The 17,840-nt window shown below is 45.3% G+C and overlaps 1 long non-coding RNA gene across 1 annotated transcript; it reads left to right on the forward strand.

Annotated features, from left to right (window-relative positions):
• Positions 1–152: 152 nt before the first annotated feature.
• LOC146395798 (uncharacterized) lies at positions 153–2,658 on the forward strand. The gene is made up of 3 exons (XR_014829312.1): positions 153–260; positions 412–609; positions 833–2,658. It is a non-coding gene; the product is annotated as an uncharacterized LOC146395798 (long non-coding RNA).
• The last annotated feature ends 15,182 nt before the right edge of the window (positions 2,659–17,840 follow it).

A 17,840-nucleotide genomic window follows, 5' to 3' on the forward strand; every position in this document is an offset into this window, starting at 1 on the left:
AGAAGGACTTGACTACCCTCTGCCAAGTCCCAGCCCCTGCACGAATCATGTAAACTTGCCTGGCTGGCCTCTGGTGACTGTGTCAGGAAGTCACCTGACCCAGGAGTCAATCAGATTCTCCCAGGACCAGAAACAGGGCCCTGGAGCCTTATTCCACTGTGAACCCTGGACACAGACTTTGAAGCCAGAGGCTGGGCACTCACATTTGGGCTCAATCAGAGAAAGCTGAAGAGGAGGAAGATGTAGATACACCGAGAGAGGTTGAGACCTCAGGGACCTGGGGAGCCTGAGAGAGTTGGGGTGGGTACAGACTGACTTTGGGTTTATGGGGGTCCCTGCCCTCCTGGGAAACCCCCTCTTTCCTTAAGTTTCCTTTAGCTGGCTGGAGCAACTGGTGTTCCTTGCAAACAGATGCCTCCTACGGGGTACAGGACCATGTTCAGCTGTGCTGCCCACAAGGCCCACCGGGTAGAGGCCAGGTGGTGGGGACAGATGGCAATGCTTACTGAATTCCGAGAACAGGGAAATCAGCACAAGTGTGGCAGCCAGGGAAGCCTACCTGGAGGAGGCAGGGCTTCAGCTGGACCTCAGAGGGCAGGCAGGACCCAGGTAAGAGAGGAAGAGCCTTCAGGTGGGAAAGGGGAGGGTGGAAGAGTCAGAGGGGGTAGAGTTTGGAGCCTCTGGGAAGTGGGGAGCCAGTGGCTGTCTGAGGCAGCTGCCTGGAGAAGGGAAGCCGTGGTCCTAACAGCTTGGGCAGGAAGCATGGAGACCATGTGCCTGACCACACGAGAACCTTATGACAATGCCTCCTGCAACCCTGTTCTTGTTCCAGGGGTCACCTCCACTCCTCTGCCTGCCATCCCTCACCTCACTTGCCAAGTGCAAGGGAATGCCTGCCCATCATCCATTCCCCACCATCTTCTCACCTCCCACTTGGCCCCCAGCCCAGCACAGCTCAGCTCCATGTGAAGTCAGCTAGGGACCACGCACAGACCTCGACCACGAATAAGCTCTGCCTGAGATGCCCACCTCCAAACCAGCCCAGATGCTCAAAGCACCAGCACCCAGAAGAGCGAAGGCATCTGCCGGGGAAAAAGCGACTAGTGCTGGGGTCCCAGAGGAGTTGGGGAGCGTTCCTCTTGCTCTTCACACCTGTCTGCCTGCTGGGGCGCTGCAGTGAGGGTGCCTGTTCATGGCCTTCTCATTGACTGCCAACGCAGGAGACCCGGGCCACCTCCCTGAAGCAGGAAACGTCCCCGTCACCAGCTTTCCCCCGAGTTCTGCTGGCTCTGAGTGGTAGCACCACCTGGAGTGCAGCCAGGAATCCCGAGTCTCTGCTCGCTTGCAGCAAGCTTCCAGCAGAGGGCGCCGCCCGGCTCCGGCAGGAGGGTCCAGGACGCTGCTCCAAAGTGCGGTCTCACTTCACTGGGTCCACGGTGCTGACTGACTTTGTTGGTCGCCGGAGTTTTTCTTCCCAGGTGTGAGTCACCCCACAGGGGCCCGCATTCGGTCAGGTGGACCCCAGACGCTAGAGCAGAACTTGGGCATCCCGGCCAGCAGTGATGTAGAGAATTCTTTGTGTGCAGAGAATTCCCTTTGGGAGCACTCATGCAAAGGAACAAGAAGGGCGCGCGGGGTGGGGGGCGGGGGAGGGAGCGGAGAGACAGAAAGCTAAAACTATCAGATGGCATCCAGTAGTGGGATGTACAAAAACCTCATCTTTGGGGTCAGGCTCCCCCGAGTTTAAACCTCAGCTTGGCTCCCTCCTGGATGGGTTAACTTCCCTGGGCTTCAATTTACACCTCTGTAAGGGAGGCCAAAATAGCGCCCCCCTCGGGTGGTTGTTATGAGAAGTGAATCGTGAAGGTGGACAGGGCGGGGATTTAACAAGTGATCCATCAGTCAATGACAATCCTGTCTCCAGGGTGCTAGGATACCGCAGAGACGCCTCGGGAGGATGGAGGAAGGCGAGGTGTGTGTGGGGGCGGGGGTTGGGAGCGGTTAATTGGTGTCCCCTTTCAAACTGCTTGAGAAGGTGAGGAGGGGGTCGACCAGGAGGGCGGTGAGGAAGGACAGCAGCAGTCAGCTCTGAACTCTGAGAGTCACCCAGATCCCTGGGGTCTGGGGCGTGTGCCTACCTAACCCAGCGTTAGCGACTTCACGGAGCAGAGTGGTTAGAGTGGACTGGGGCTGAGGCTGACCCCTGCCATTCCCCGTGCCTGTAGTCCATTCCCTCTGGTTCAGAAGCCAGGCTATGCGGGACTCACCCTAGGGGTGAAGAAATGGAGACGAATGGGTGCAGTCCAAGGTCAACATCACATTGACACATTGATTCTTTTTTTAAAAAATAGGTTTGGGAGTTCCTGTGTGGCTCCTTGGGTTACCAACCCAACTAGTATCCATGAAGATGCAGGTTCAATCCCTGGCCTCGCTCAGTGGGTTAAGGACCTAGCATTGCTGTGAGCTGTGGTGTAAGTCCCAGACTTGGCTCAGGTTCTGTGTGGCTATGGTGGAGACCTGCAGCTGCAGCTCCTAGCCTGGGACCTTCCAGACCCTTAGCTTGGGAACTTCCATATGCCTCGGGTTCGGCCCTAAAAAGCAAAAAAAAAATCTTGCAGTATAATTTACATACAATAAAATTCACTCTTCTTAAATGAACAGTTCTGTTTGTTTTGACAAATGTATGTAATAGTATAACCCCACTACCATGATCATTAAATGGGACATTTCTAACACCCCTCAATGTTCCCCTGTGTTTCACCCCCAGCCCCTGGCAACCACTGACCTGATTTCTGTTGCTTTTCTGGAATGGCATATAAATGGAATCCTTATATGGATAAAAGATTGAAGCTCAGAGAGTTTATTAAGCAGCTTACCTGAACACACACAGCTTGGCAGAAATTCAAAGCCTAGTCCGATCTGTATGCCAAGTGGCCACCCAAAGAAGGCAGGTTTTTGTTTTTGTTTTTGGCCCCACCTGTGGCATGTGGAAATTCCCAGGCCAGGAATGGAACACATGCCACAGCAGTGACCTGAGCCACAGCAGTGGCAAGGCCGGATTTTTAGCCCACTGTGCCACAGGAGAACTCCTAAATGGAATCCTTTTATTTTAGTTTAGTTTAGTTTATTTATTTTTTGTCTTTTTGCCGTTTCTGGAGTTGCTCCCACAGCATATGGAGGTTCGCAGGCCAGGGGTTGAAATGGAGCTGTAGCCACCGGCCTACACCAGAGCCACAGCAACGCGGGATCCGAGCCGTGTCTGCAACCCACACCACAGTTCACGACAATGAACCCACCGAGCAAGACCAGGGATCGAACCTGCAACCTCACTGTTCCTAGTTGGATTCATTAACCACTGAGCCACGACCAGAACTCCTAAATGGAATCCTTTTAAAACTGGTTTCTCTCATTCAACATAGAGCTTTTCAGGATTCATCCATGTTGATGTCCGCATCAGTATTTTATTTCTATCGCTGAGAAGTTTCTATTATATAGACATATCACAATTGGTTATCCATTTGCCTCTTCTTGGCTGTTTTTAAATAAAACTGCTAGAAATCCACCTACAGGCCTTTGTGTGGGTATAGGTTTTCATTTCTCTTGGGCAAACATCTAGGAATGGGATTGCTGAGTCATGTGGTAAATATGTTCACTTTTGTTAAAAAAGATAAAAAATGTTATTGAAAGTCAGAGTTCCCATCGTGGCTCAGCAGAAACGAATCTGACTGGTATTCATGAGGACACTGGTTTGATCCCTGGTCTTGCTCAGTGGGTTACAGATCTGGCATTGCTGTGGCTGTGGTGTAGGCCAGCAACTACAGCTCTGATTCGACCCCTAGCCTGGGAACCTTCATATGCCGAGAGTGTGGCCCTAAAAAGACCCCCCAAAAAATGTTACTAAAAGTGGCTTATACCATTTGGCATTGCCACCAGCAACATATGAGTGTTCTAGTGGCTCTGCATCTTCCAAGATTTGGTATGGCCAGTTGTTTTGGTTTTGTTTTTTAGTTTTTAGCTATTCTAATAGGTGTGTTGTAGCATCACACTATAGCTTTAATTTTCATTTTCCTCATCATTAATATGTGAAGCATCTCTTCATGTGCTTACTTGCCACTCATATATCTTCTTTGGTTATGTAACTATTTAAATCTCTGGCCTATTTTTTAAAATTGAGTTTTGAAAATTCGTATATATTCTGGCAACAAGTCCTTTGTCACATAAATAAAATTTTCTTTCAGTCTATGGTTTGTCTTTCATCACTTAACAGTATATTTGATAAGCAAATGATTTTTGGTTTTGGAGGGTTTTTGGCTGCCCCACAGCATGTGGATGTTCCCGGGCCAGGGATCAAACCTGAGCCACAGCAGTGACAATGCCAAATCCTTAACTGCTAGGCGACCAGGGAACTCCATAATGAGCAATTTTTTTTTAACTTTGATGAAATCAAATTATCAGTGTTTTTATGGTTTGTGTCACTATGTCCTATCTAAGCAATCTTTGCTTTAGGTCACAAACATCACAAAGGTTTTCCCTCGTGTTTTCTTCTAGAAGCTTTATGGTTTTAGCTTTTACATTTGGATCTCCAACCCAATTTGAACATGTTAATTTTTCATTTTTTTCTTTTTAGGGCCACACCTGCAGCATATGGAGATTCCCAGGCTAGGAGTTGAATCGGAACTACAGCTACCAGCCTACACCACAGCTCACAGCAACGCCACATCCTCAACCCACTGAGCGAGGCCAGGGATCGAACCCGCAACCTCATGATTCCTAGTCAGATTCATTTTCACTGCGCCACTATGGGAACTCCTGAATATATTAATTTTTATATATGGTGTGAGGCAGGGTTTGGTTCTTTTTCTATATGGCTATCTAGTTGTTTTAGCACATTTGTAGCAAACACTATCACTCTCCAAACTGAGATGTCTTGGTATTTTGTCAAAAAGCAATTGACCATATAGGCACATATCTACATCTACATTCTACTTTATTCTATTAATCTATCCATTCCTCCTTATGCCTGTATCACACTATCCTAATTGCTTGATGGCTGCTACAAAACTCAAGTAAGTCATGGAATCAGGTAGTCTAAGTCCTCCAGCTTCGTTCATTTTCCAAATTGTTCTGGCTATTCTAGGTCCTTTGCACTTCTACACACATTTTAGAATCAGCTTGTCAATTTCTACCAAAACAATGCTTGCTGGAATTTTGACTGGGATTGAGCTGACTTTATAGAAAAATCTGGGGGGAAAGACATCTTAATATTGAATCTTCTGATCTATTAGCATGATATTTCTCTCCATATTTTTTAGGTCTTTATTAACTTCTCTCACCAAAGTCTGATAGTTTTCAGCATACAGGCTTTGAATATATTCTGTTCAATTATCACTATTTAATTAATGTTTTTAAAATGCTATTGTAAATGGCATTCTTCTTCCTTTCTCTCTTTTTTTCTTTCTTTCTTTCTTTCTGGGCCAAACCTATGGCATATGGAAGTTCCCAGGCTAGGGGTGGAACTGGAGCTGCGGCTGATGGCCTACACCACATCCATGGCAACACCAGGCCTGAGCGGTATCTGCAACCGCAGCTTGCAGCAACGCCAGGTCCTTAACCCACCGAGTGAGGCCAGGGATGGAATCCGCATTCTCACAGATACTATGTCAGGTTCTTAACCCGCTGAGCCACAAAGGGAACTCCTGTAAATGGCACTTTAAACATTACAATTTACAGTTGTTTGTTGCTAGTGTATACAAATACAACTGTTTTGATATAGAGACTTTTCAATTTTATGGAGAGACAATTAACACATAACATTGCATTTGTTTAAATTATGTAACATAATGATTTGACATATGTATATATTGCAAGATGATCATCACCACAATAAGTTTAGTTAACATCTATCACCTCATCTAGTTACAATTTTTTTCTTGTGATGAATAAATGAGATTTACTCTCATTGCAATTTTCATATACGCATACAGTATTGTTAACTATAGTTACCATATGCATACACTATTGTTAACTATAGTTACCATAACATCCCCAGAGTTATTTATCTTGTAACTAACCACCTTCACCCATTTCCTCCACTCCCCTTCTGTCAAGCACCAATCTGGTTCCTTAAGCTTTGACTTAAGTTTTTTTAAATTTCACACATGAATGAGATCATACAATACTTACCTTGAGACTGAGTTCTCAATCCTGCAAACATTTGCAAGAGTGACCAACCATCCCAGTTTGTCTAGGATATCCTGATTTTAGCACTAAAAGCCCTACATTTGGAAAACTCTTCCCTGGAACAAGAAACTCCCAGTTTTCATTGACAAGCACAGAAGGTTAGCAGAAAGGCACAAAACCTAAAGGTGGCCCACCCCCACAAAGAGGGGCTGAAAGCAACCGGCTTTAGAGCCAAGTGGACGTAGCACTTTCCCTAGTTCCTGCTGCTGCTGGGAACCACAATTTGCAGTTCACAGTAATGGATTATCCATTCTTACCCCTCACCTGGTGATGCAACTTAAGTGCACTGTAGTCTGGAGTGTGAACCCCCACTTTGCCTTTGTACGGTTGTTGTGATCTATATAGACAGAGCTAGTAGAATTTTCAACACGGTGAATGATGTGCCCATGTTTAAGAGTTCAGATAATGAAAATGAGAATGATAACAATACCAATCAATGTTGTCAGAAAACAGACATAATGATCTTTTTTTTTTTTTTCTTTTTTTTTAGGGCCGAACTCTCAGCATTATGGAGGTTCCCAGGCCAGGGGTCTAATTGGAGCTGTAGCCACCAGCCTATGCCACAGCCACAGCAATTTGGGATCTGAGCCACGTCTGCAACCTACACCACAGCTCACAGCAACACTGGATCCTTAACCCAATGAGCAAGCCCAGGGGTTGAACTCACACCCTCATGGATATTAGTCAGGTTCATTAACCACTAAGCCAAGATAGGAACTCCAAAGATGGTCATTTAGAAGACTAAATGACTGTGTTATTTTAAAGACAGCTGACATAACATATACAGCTGGGTTAGAGAGGTTAAAAAAAATCAAAAAGAGCATATGCACAATATGGAGAAAGGAATTTGGGATTGGGCATGGTGGAGAAAGGAATGTGAAAGCTCATGTAGAAACTGATACAAGTCCCCAGTGAGACAGGCAAGTGCTTCTAAAGTAATCAAAAGAGGTTTTTTTGGTCTCCCTCAAAGACATCAATTTGCAGTTGAAAAGAGTGGCCATTGGAGGAATCAGGCTCTCAGACTTCAGATTATACCAAAAAGCTACAGTCATCAAAACAGCATGATACTGGTACAAACACAGACACATAGATCAGTGGAACAGAATAGAGACCTAGAAATAAACCCATTCATTTATGATTAATTAGTCTATGACAAAGGAGGCAAGAATATATAATGGAGAAAAAAATTCTCTTTAATAAGCAGTGCTGGGAAAACTGAACAGCTCCATAGAAAAGAATGAAATTAGAACACTCATTAACACCATACACAAAAATAAACTCAAAGACCTAAATGTAAGGCTGGAAATCATACAACTCCTAGAAGAGAACATAGGTAGAACACTCTCTGGGAACACATGGGGCTCCCAGGCCAGGGATCAGATCTGAGCCACAGCAATGACCCAAACTGTGGAAATGCCAAATCCTTAACTCACTGCACCAGGCTGGGGATTGAACCCACATCCCAGTGCTCCCAAGGGGCCGCTGATCCCACTGTGCCACAGTGGGAGCTCCCAGAACACTTTTTGCATGAATCATAGCAATTTTTTTTTTAAGCTGTCTCTTAAAGCAAAGGAAATAAAAGCAAAAATAAACAAATGAGACCTAATGAAACTAAAAGCTTTGCACAGCAAAGGAAACTTTTAACAAAACAAAAAGACAACCTACTGAATGGGAGAAAATATTCACAAACGATATGACAAATAAGGGGTTAATATCAAAAAAATATATGCATACTTCATACAACTCAACATTGCAAAAACAACCTGATTAATAAATGGGCATGGATTTCACGCTGTGGCACAGTGGAAACAAATCCAACTAGTGTCTATGAGGATCTGGGTTTGATCCCTGGCCTCGCTCAGTGGGTTGGGGATCTGGCATTGCTGTGAGCTGTGGTGTAGGTTGAAGATGCAGCTTGGATCCCGAGTTGCTGTGGCTGTGGTGTAGGCCAGCAGCTGTAGCTCCAATTCAATCCCTAACGTGGGAATTTCCATATGCCGCTGGTGCAGCCCTAAAAAGCAAAAAAAAAAAAAAAAAAAAAAAAAAAAAAGAAGAAGAAGACGAAAGAAAGAAAAGGGCAGAAGAACTGAATAGACCTTTTTCCAAAGAAGACATACAGATGGCCAACAGGCACATGAAAAAATGCTCAACATCATTAATAATCAGAGAAATGTGAATTAAAACCACAATGAGATGTTATCTTAAACCTTCAGAATGGCTGTCATCAATGAGAACACAACAATGAGCAGTGAGGATATAGCGAGAAGGGAACTCTTGTACACTGTTGGTGGGGACGTAAATTCATGCAGCCACTATGGAAACCAGTATGGAATTTTCTCAAAAGGATAAAGACAGAGTTACCATATGACCCAGCAATTCCACTCCTGGGTATATATATGAAGAAAACAAAAGCACTAATTCAAAAAGATACATGCACCCCAATGTTCATAGCAGCATTATTCACAACTACCAAGATGTGGAAGAATCCTAAGTGTCCATCAACAGATGAATAGATGAAGATGTGGTACATATGTACAATGGAATATTAGCCATAAAAAAGAATGAAATAATGCCATTTGCAGCAACATGGATGGACTTGGAGGGCATTATGATAAGTGAAATAAGTCTGACAAAGACAAATACTATATGACATCACTTATATGTGGAAACTAAAAAACACAACAAAACTAGTGAATATAACAAAAATGAAAGAGACTCACAGGTATAGAGAAAAAACTAGTGGTTACCATTGGGGAGAAGGAAGGGGGGAGGAGCAAGATAGGGGTGGGGGGTTAAAAGGTACAAACTATTATGTATAAAATAAATAAGCTGCAAGGATGTATTGTACAGCACAGGGAAATACAGCCAATATTTTATAATAACTATAAATGGAACATAACTTTTAAAAGTTGTGAATTATGGAGTTCCCATCGTGGCTCAGTGGTTAATGAATCCAACTAGTATCCATAAGGATATGGGTTTGATCCCTGGCCTCACCCAATGGGTTAAGTATTTGGCACTGCCATGAGCTATGGTGTAGGCTGCAGATGAAGCTCAGATCTGGTGTTGCTGTGGCTGCGGTATAGGTTGGTAGCTACAGCTCTGATTTGAACCCTGGCCTGGGAACCTCCATATGCCACAGGTATGGCGCTAAAAATACAAAAGACAAAAAAAAAAAAAATACAATGACATATCACCTCACACAAGTCAGAATGGCCATCAGTAATAAGTCTACAAATAAAAAATTAGTGTATATATGTGTATATGTGTGTGTGAGAGAGAGGGAGAGAGAGAGACCGGGTCACTTTGCTGTACAATAGAAATTGACAGAACATTGTAAATCAACTATAATAGAAAAAATAAAAATCTTACAAAAAAAAATGCTGGAGAGGGTGTGAGGAAAACGGAATCCTCCTATGCTATTCGTAGGAATGTAAACTGGTACAACCACTATGGAAAACGGTATGGAGGTACCTCAGAAAACTAAATATAGAACTAACATTTGATCCAGCAATCCCATTCCTGGGCATATATCTGGACAAAATTATAGTTCAAAAAGATATGTGGGAGTTCCCATCATGGCTCAGCAGAAACGAATCTGACTAGCATCCATGAGGATGCAAGTTTGACCCCTGGCCTTGCTCAATGGATTAAGACTCCGGCATTGCCCTGAGCTGTGGTGTAGGTCACAGACGTGGCTCATATCCCGAGTTGCTGTGGCTGTGGTGTAGGCTGGCAGCTGAAGCTCCAATTCAACCCCTAGCCTGGGAACTTCCATATGCCACAGGTGTGGCTCTAAAAAGACCAAAAAAAAAGAAGATATGTGCACCCCTATGTTCATTGCAGCACTATTCACAATAGCCAAGACATGGAAACAACCTAAATGTCCATCAACACATGAATGGGTAAAGATGTGGTACATGTATACAATGGAATATTACTTAGCTATAAAAAAGAATGAAATATTGCCGTGGATGGAACTAGTGATTCTCATACTAAGTGAAGTCAGTCAGAAAGAGAAAGACAAATAACATGTGGTATCACTTATATGTGGAATCGTAAATATGGCACAAATGAATGTATCTACAAAACAGAAACAGACTCCCAGACACAGAGAACAGACTTGTGGTTGCCAAGGTGGAGTGCAGGAGAGAGTGGGATAGACTGGGAGTTTGGGGTTAGTAGATCCAAACTATTACATTTAGAATGGATAAGCAATGAGGTCCTACTGAAAGGAAATGCATATATTTTTATCATTGGGTCACTTTGCTCTACAGCAGAAATTGGCACAACATTATAAATCAACTATAATGAAAAATTTTTTAAAACTTTTTTGCCTCCTTCTTAAGTACTTAATTTGAAAAATGGGGTTTCACATTGTCTTTTAGATTTTTATTAAGATTTTAATGAAACTTCAGAAAAAACAAATATTTTTTTGGTTTTGATATCTTATCCAAATACAAAGGCGATTTTGCTCATCTGTCTACATATTTGGCAGACAGGGCAAGTGTAGTTCTGTGAACTCCATTCAGCCTACAAACTCCAACAGAGAAAATTCAAAGGCCTTACCTGCTGTCTTTTGCAACTCGTACACAGTGTGGCTATGGGGGTGAGGGCTACTTCGTGGGATACCAAAGCTCTCACGATGAAAGGTTTGGTGACTTCCACCTCCTCAAAACATGCAAAAGCTAAGTAACATTCTAGATGGAAGGAGAGGGTCTCCATTAGACATGATGGTTGTCCTTGTTGTCAGAAAAGATGTTAAAAAGTTGCCTGGGAGTTCTTGGTGTGGTACAGCGAGCGGGTAAGGGGATCTGGCCTTGTCTCTCTGGCAGTGCAGGTTTGATCATTGGCCCAGCACAGTGGGTTATGTATCCAGCATTGCCACAGCTATGGCATAGGTCACGGCTGTGGCTTAGATTCAATCCCTGGCCCAGGAACTTCCATATGAAGCAGGTATGGCCGGAAAAACAAAACGAGTTCCTGTTGTGGCACAGTGGTTAACGAATCTGGCTAGGAACCATGAGGTTTCGGGTTTGATCCCTGGCCTTGCTCAGTGGGTTAAGGATCTGGCATTGCCGTGAGCTGTGGTGAGGGTCGCAGACGTGACTCGGATACCGCGTTGCTGTGGCTCTGGCGTAGGCAGATGGCTACAGCTCCAATTAGACCCCTAGCCTGGGAACCTCCATATGCTGCAGGAGTGGCTCAAGAAAATGCAAAACAAAACAAAATGTCACCAGAAAAGGACAACCAATTTAAGTAGGATTTTATTATATCTTTTCTAAAACTGGAAGTTATTTGTAATTTCATAAGTTCAAACAGCACTGTGTTTTAACACTATTTTCCCCGAAAGAGAGGTTTAACTTATGATATCCAGTGAGCTTCAACATGTTTAAAAGAAAGGACATTTTTAAACAAGGATATCTTACCTAATGAATTACCAGATGCAAAGGAGCTACCAAAACCAGTCTGGTGGTACAAAGCACATGGACATTTCTGGAGAGCTGGACACTAATTCTTATGATCTAAAAACCTGCTGCTTTATGACCCTAAGGATTCCGTGCTCAGATGATTTTATTGAGGGGTTGTTCCCTTGATGCCATCACGCTGACCTGACAGCCAGAATCAGTGTAACGAGGGCTGAATAACAGCAAAATTCCAAGTCAAAGAATTTTATGTTTGACCACATTCTGCTTGATCACTACCTAGAAGAAAGATTTCCTAAAGGCTGCAGGCAAGGAAATGGAAGGAGGTAAAAGAGACTCTGTACCGTAGGACAGAAATGTCATTTTTTTTTTTTTTAATGATACTTATTTTAAAAGGGACATTGGGAATTCCCATCTTGGCTCAGTGGTAACCAACCTGACTAGGATCCATGAAGACGCAGGATGGACCCTTAGTCTTGCTCAGTAGACTAAGGATGCGGCCTTACCATGAGCTGCCGTGTAGGTCACAGACGCGGCTTGGATCCGGTGTTGCTGTGGCTCTTGTGTAAGCTGGCAGCTTTAGCTCTGATTCGACCTCTAGCCTTGTGCTTTTTAGGGCCGCACCCACGTCATGTGGAAGTTCCCAGGCTAGGGGTGGATCGGAGCTATAGCTGCCTTCCTTTGCCACAGCCGCAGTAGACCTGTCACTGGAATACAGGTCTACTCTGCCTCTGGCGCTGCGTTTAAGTCCCAGGGATGCAGAGCCAACTGAGACGTGGTTGCTGCCCTCTAGGGACTCTCAGTTGAGTGAAAAAACCAGACACAAAACCGGCAACAGAGCCACGTGGAGGGCGCGGGAGGGAGGTTCTTCAGGCAACCCTGGGGCGGGCCCTACCTGGCCCTGAGGAGGCCCCCGGGGAAGGCTTCCCGGAGAAGGTCAGCTCGAACAGGAGCGCGAGGGCGGGGGCGGGGCTGGAATCCCAAGGGGCGTATGAAAAGCCAGGCCTGCGCCCAGCCGCTCTCCGGAGGACCGGCTCCCAAGGACCCACGTCTCCCTCCTGGACTCCGATCCCCCGCGCCCCGGCCCATCCTCCGGCGAGGCATCACGCCAGCAGCGCCGGTCTCCCGGCTCCGCAGAGGTCGGGGCTGCGAGGGCTGCGGGTGCGCGGTGGTCCGAGCCCCTTAGGCCCCGCGCGGCCGCCGTCACACCCCCACCTCCGCCAGCCCCTCGGCCATCCCGCCAGCCCCGAGCCCGCCCGGCGCCCTGCGCCCCGCCGCCTCGCCCGGGCGTGTGCTGGCTGCGCGCCTGCAGCTGAGTCAGCCTGTGAGTCAGCGCTCCCGACCGCTGGCCGCCGCGTCTGGGATGCAGCCGGGACTGGCGCGGGGAGGCGACAGGGGGCAGGGAGGGGAGGATGGGGGAGGCATGGGGGAGGGTAGACGGAGGGAGGGAGGGCCCTTTCCAAACCCAGGGTTTGTCACCTATGGCCTGCGGGTCATTTGTTCAGCCTGGGAGCTAAAAATGGTTTCTATTTTTATTTTATTTTTTAATGTTTGAGAAATACCAAAAAAATGATTTATTTCGTATCAGGAAAATTATACAAAATTCGCATTTCAGTGTCCTTGAAAACTTTTATTGGAACAGTGGTGCTAATTTGTTTCTGTATTGCCCATGGCTGATTTGCACGCCAGGTGCGGAGCTGGGCAGTTGTGTGGCCCCTTGAGCCTAGACTCCAAGCTCCGTACCTTCCCAGGAGGCTTGCTGTCTGCATTCTGGAGGGCGCTCAGCCCTGCTGCTAAGGAGACAACTCAGTCTGTGGACAGTGCGTTCTGGGGTGGTGGCGGCCGGAGACTCTGTCCTGAGGCGGATTCCGACCCAGGCAATAATTCCAGCCCAGCTAAGCTAGCCCAGGGTTTGTCAACCGGCAGGAGAGCCCTCAGCACAGGCGCCCCCAGCCTCCCTCCGTGAGGGCTGAACTTGCCGGGCTCTGGGGCAGAGGGCTCCCCGGTACTGCCTGGGAGTTTTGTTCCTCCCCATTTCTGGAACCCCTGTACTCTGCTGCGTGGCAAGGTTTTGTTCCTCCCCATTTCTGGAACCCCTGTACTCTGCGGTGTCGCAAGGTCCCCCATGGGGCCACATACTCCCAGCTGCGTGGGTGTTGCTCCCGGTTACCCATTAACCAGCTAGTCCTCTCATAAAGTTTCAAGGAAGTCAGGCCTGCACATTTATTGCCTAGTGGATCCGAGAAATGTGACATGCCTTATCACCTGCAGCCTGGAGCAAACTGTCTTGGTGACCCAGGTTCTGGCCTTATGACAGCTGTGGTTTAAGGTAGTGTTTTTCAAAGAGAAGGAAGGAAAGAAAGAAAGAAGGAAGGAAGGAAAGAAAGAAGGAAGGAAGGAAGGAAGGAAAAAAGAAAGGAAAGAAAAGAAAAGAAAGAGAAAGAAAAGAAAGAAAGAAAAGAACCTCCACAATCCTCAGTAAGAAATAAGTTTTGCATGGTTAACAAAGTTTCACAAAACTACCCCTATTACAGTGAGGCACTCTATAGCTATTGTCTATTCCTTTTTCTCTCTTTCTTTGAAAGAAAAGCTTCCTAGAAGATATATTTTTATAGAGACTGTTGTGGAAAGTGTCAAACACAGAAAAGTCAAGTAGTGTAATCAAATTCCACACACAAGTCCCTTAGCTTCAGCAATGAACGTTTTGTCCATCTCATTTCATCTATTCTCCTCCCTTTTTCCTTGAACAACTTTCTGTTTTTTAAAAAATGATAATCATGAAACACTAAATTGATTTTATGACTTACTTAATGCAACACAAATGTGTTTGGTGGCATCCAGACAGATGTCTTGTTTCTTTTCAATACAAAGCACAGCAGCAAGAAAGGAGAGACTTCCTTTTGGCAGAGACTTCCTAGCTCTCAGTCACCATGATACTTCTTGACTTCTTTTGACCTAATTCGGAGCCCCCAACTTCCATGGGTAATTAATACGCTTAGCTGTTTGTTTATACCTGAAGTGTATTGACTCCCCAGGGAACTGTGATAACATGGATGGGGGGAGGGGAGAAACAGGAGATAGGAAGGACTGACTTTTCAGTGTACCGTTTGAATTTTTTTTTTTTTCGATAGACGCACCTGCAACATGTGGAAGTTCCCAGGCTAGAAGTCGAATTGGAGCTGCAGCTGCCTGCCTATGCCATAGCCACAGCAACGCAGGATCTTGAGCCATGTCTTGGACCTACACCACAGCTCAGGGCAATACCAGATCCTTAACCCACTGAGCAAGGCCTGGAATCGAACCCTCATCTTCATGGATACTAGTCGGGTTCGTTACCACTGAGCCACAACGGGAACTCTGTATAGTACTTTAAACATTTAAAGAACTTTTCACAAAACTACCATGAGATACCACCTCACACCAGTCAGAATGGCCATCATTAATAAATCCACAAATAACAAGTGCTGGAGGGGCTGTGGAGAAAAGGGAACCCTCCTGCACTGTTGGTGGGAATGTAAACTGGTACAGCCGCTATGGAGAACAGTCTGGAGATACCTTAGAAATCTATACATAGAACTTCCATATGACCCCACAATCCCACTCTTGGGCATCTATCCGGACAAAACTCTACTTAAAAGAGACACGTGCACCCGCATGTTCATTGCAGCACTATTCACAATAGCCAGGACATGGAAACAACCCAAATGTCCATCGACAGATGATTGGATTCGGAAGATGTGGTATATATACACAATGGAATACTACTCAGCCATAAAAAAGAATGACATAATGCTATTTGCAGCAACATGGATGAAACTAGAGAATCTCATACTGAGTGAAATGAGCCAGAAAGACAAAGACAAATACCATATGATATCACTTATAACTGGAATCTAATATCTAGCACAAATGAACATCTCAGAAAAGAAAATCATGGACTTGGAGAAGAGACTTGTGGCTGCCTGATGGGAGGGGGAGGGAGTGGGAGGGATCGGGAGCTTGGGCTTATCAGACACAACTTAGAATAGATTTGCAAGGAGATCCTGCTGAATAGCATTGAGAACTTTGTCTAGATACTCATGTTGCAACAGAACAAAGGGTGGGGGAAAAAATGTAATTGTAATGTATACATGTAAGGATAACCTGACCCCCTTGCTGTACAGTGGGAAAATAAAAAAATTATTAAAAAAAAAAGAACTTTTCAGAGGTACACAAAGATCTCAGGAACAAATGTAACAGTCCTGTACCTGTCACCAAGTTCATGCCCTCTGACTTTGTCCCACTCCCCCGCCCCCCATAGCTCCAACCAGCTCAGCACTGCCTGGGGAGTGGACAAAGCCAAAGAACTAGCATTTCAAGCAGCAGTGACAACTGATCCCATCAAAACTTGAGTTGAAAGTTATTTGCCATTCTGTAGACTGTCCCCCTCCTTCCTGACCCTATCTACCAGCACCCAGTCTTTTTTTTTTTTTTTTTTTGGCTGCTTTTCAGCATGTGCAGTTCCTGCACCACAGCAACCTACTTAGCAGCACTGTCAACTCCAGTTCCTTAACCCGCTCTGCCAGGCCAGAGATTGAACTTGTGTCCTAGGGTTCCAGAGATGCCCCTGACACTGTTGTACCACAGTGGGAACTCCCACCCAGTCTTTTTATTTTCAAAATCTGGAATTACCACAAAGTTGCCAATGTGACACCCTTCACTCAGATCACCCTAACGTTAATGTCTCTTGTGACCACAGTATAAGGATCAAAGCCAGGAAATATACAATGACATAATACTATTAACTCATTTATTGAACTTATTTGAATTTTGCCAAATGTCCCACTAAAGTCCTGTTTTTGGTCCAGGATTCCATTCAGAATCCCATACATCATTTAGTTGTCATGTCACCTTTGTCTCCTCCCATCTGGGCCAGTTCCTCAGCCTTTCCACATCACTTCGACATTTTGGCCAGTTATATTGTAAGACATTCCTCATTTTTGTTTTTTTTTTTTTGTTTTTTTTTTTTTTTGGAGGGGGGGCATACCTGCCGCATATGGAAGTTCCCAGGCTAGGGGTTGAATTGGAACTGCAGCTACAGGCCTATACCACAGCCACGGAACACCAGATCTGAGCTGCATTTGCGACCTGCCCCGCAGCTTGCAATAACACCTGATCCTTAAACCACTGAGCAAGGCCAGGGATCAAACCCCAATCCTCACAGAGACTGTGTTGGGTTCTTAACCCGCTGAGCCACAAGGGGAACTCCCTCACTTTGGGTTTGTCTGATGTCTTTTCATTACTAGATTGAGGTTATGCACCAGGGCGAGAACACCACGGAAGTGATGTTGTGCCTGTCAGGACACCACATCAGGGATTGCTGATGTGCCTCATTACAGGGATATCTCATTTTATTGCTCTTTACTTAACTGCACTTCACTGATGTTGCTTTTTTTTTTTTTTTACAAATTTAAGTTTGTGGCAACACTGTGTCAAGTAAGTCTATCAGCACCATCTTCCCAACAGCATTTGCTCACTTTGTGTCACTGTGTCACATTTTGGCTGTTCTCACAGTATTTCAGAATTTTCCTTATTATATTTTTATGCTGGTCTATGACCAGTGATCTTTGGTGTCCCTACTATGACTCACTGAAGGCCCAGAAGATAGCACTTTTTAGCAATAAAGTATTTTTATTTTTTTAAATTCTTTTGTCTTTTTAGGGCTGCACCCTCGGCATATGGAGGTTCCCAGGCTAGGGGTCCAAATGGAGCCTACGCCAGAGCCACAGCAACACGGGATCCAAACTGAATCTTCGACCTACACCACAGCTCACAGAAACGCCGGATCCTTAACCCGCTGAGCAAGGCCAGGGATCAAACCCTTGTCCTCATGGAGGCTACCTGGGTTGGTTAACCACTGAGCCATGACAGGAACTCCCCAATAAAGTATTTTTAAATTAAGGTATGTACATTTTTTTCAGACATAATGCTATTGCACACTTAACAAACTACAGTACAGTGTAAGCACAACTTTTATATGCTCTGAAAAACAGGCAGTTCATGCCTGTGACTCATTTAGTTTCGATATTTGCTTTATTGCAGTTGTCAGGAACCCAACCCAAAATATCTCCTAGGTACAACTGGACTAGTTGTGGTAACTTTGATCTCTTGGTTAAAGTGATATCTCCCTGAGGT

This window comes from Sus scrofa, chromosome 15, assembly GCF_054392235.1.
Source record: "Sus scrofa isolate SSC_HxYL_T2T_F1_AM1 chromosome 15, Sscrofa_HxYL_maternal_Yorkshire_Landrace_v2.0, whole genome shotgun sequence".
In the NCBI taxonomy this organism is placed as follows: domain Eukaryota; kingdom Metazoa; phylum Chordata; class Mammalia; order Artiodactyla; family Suidae; genus Sus; species Sus scrofa.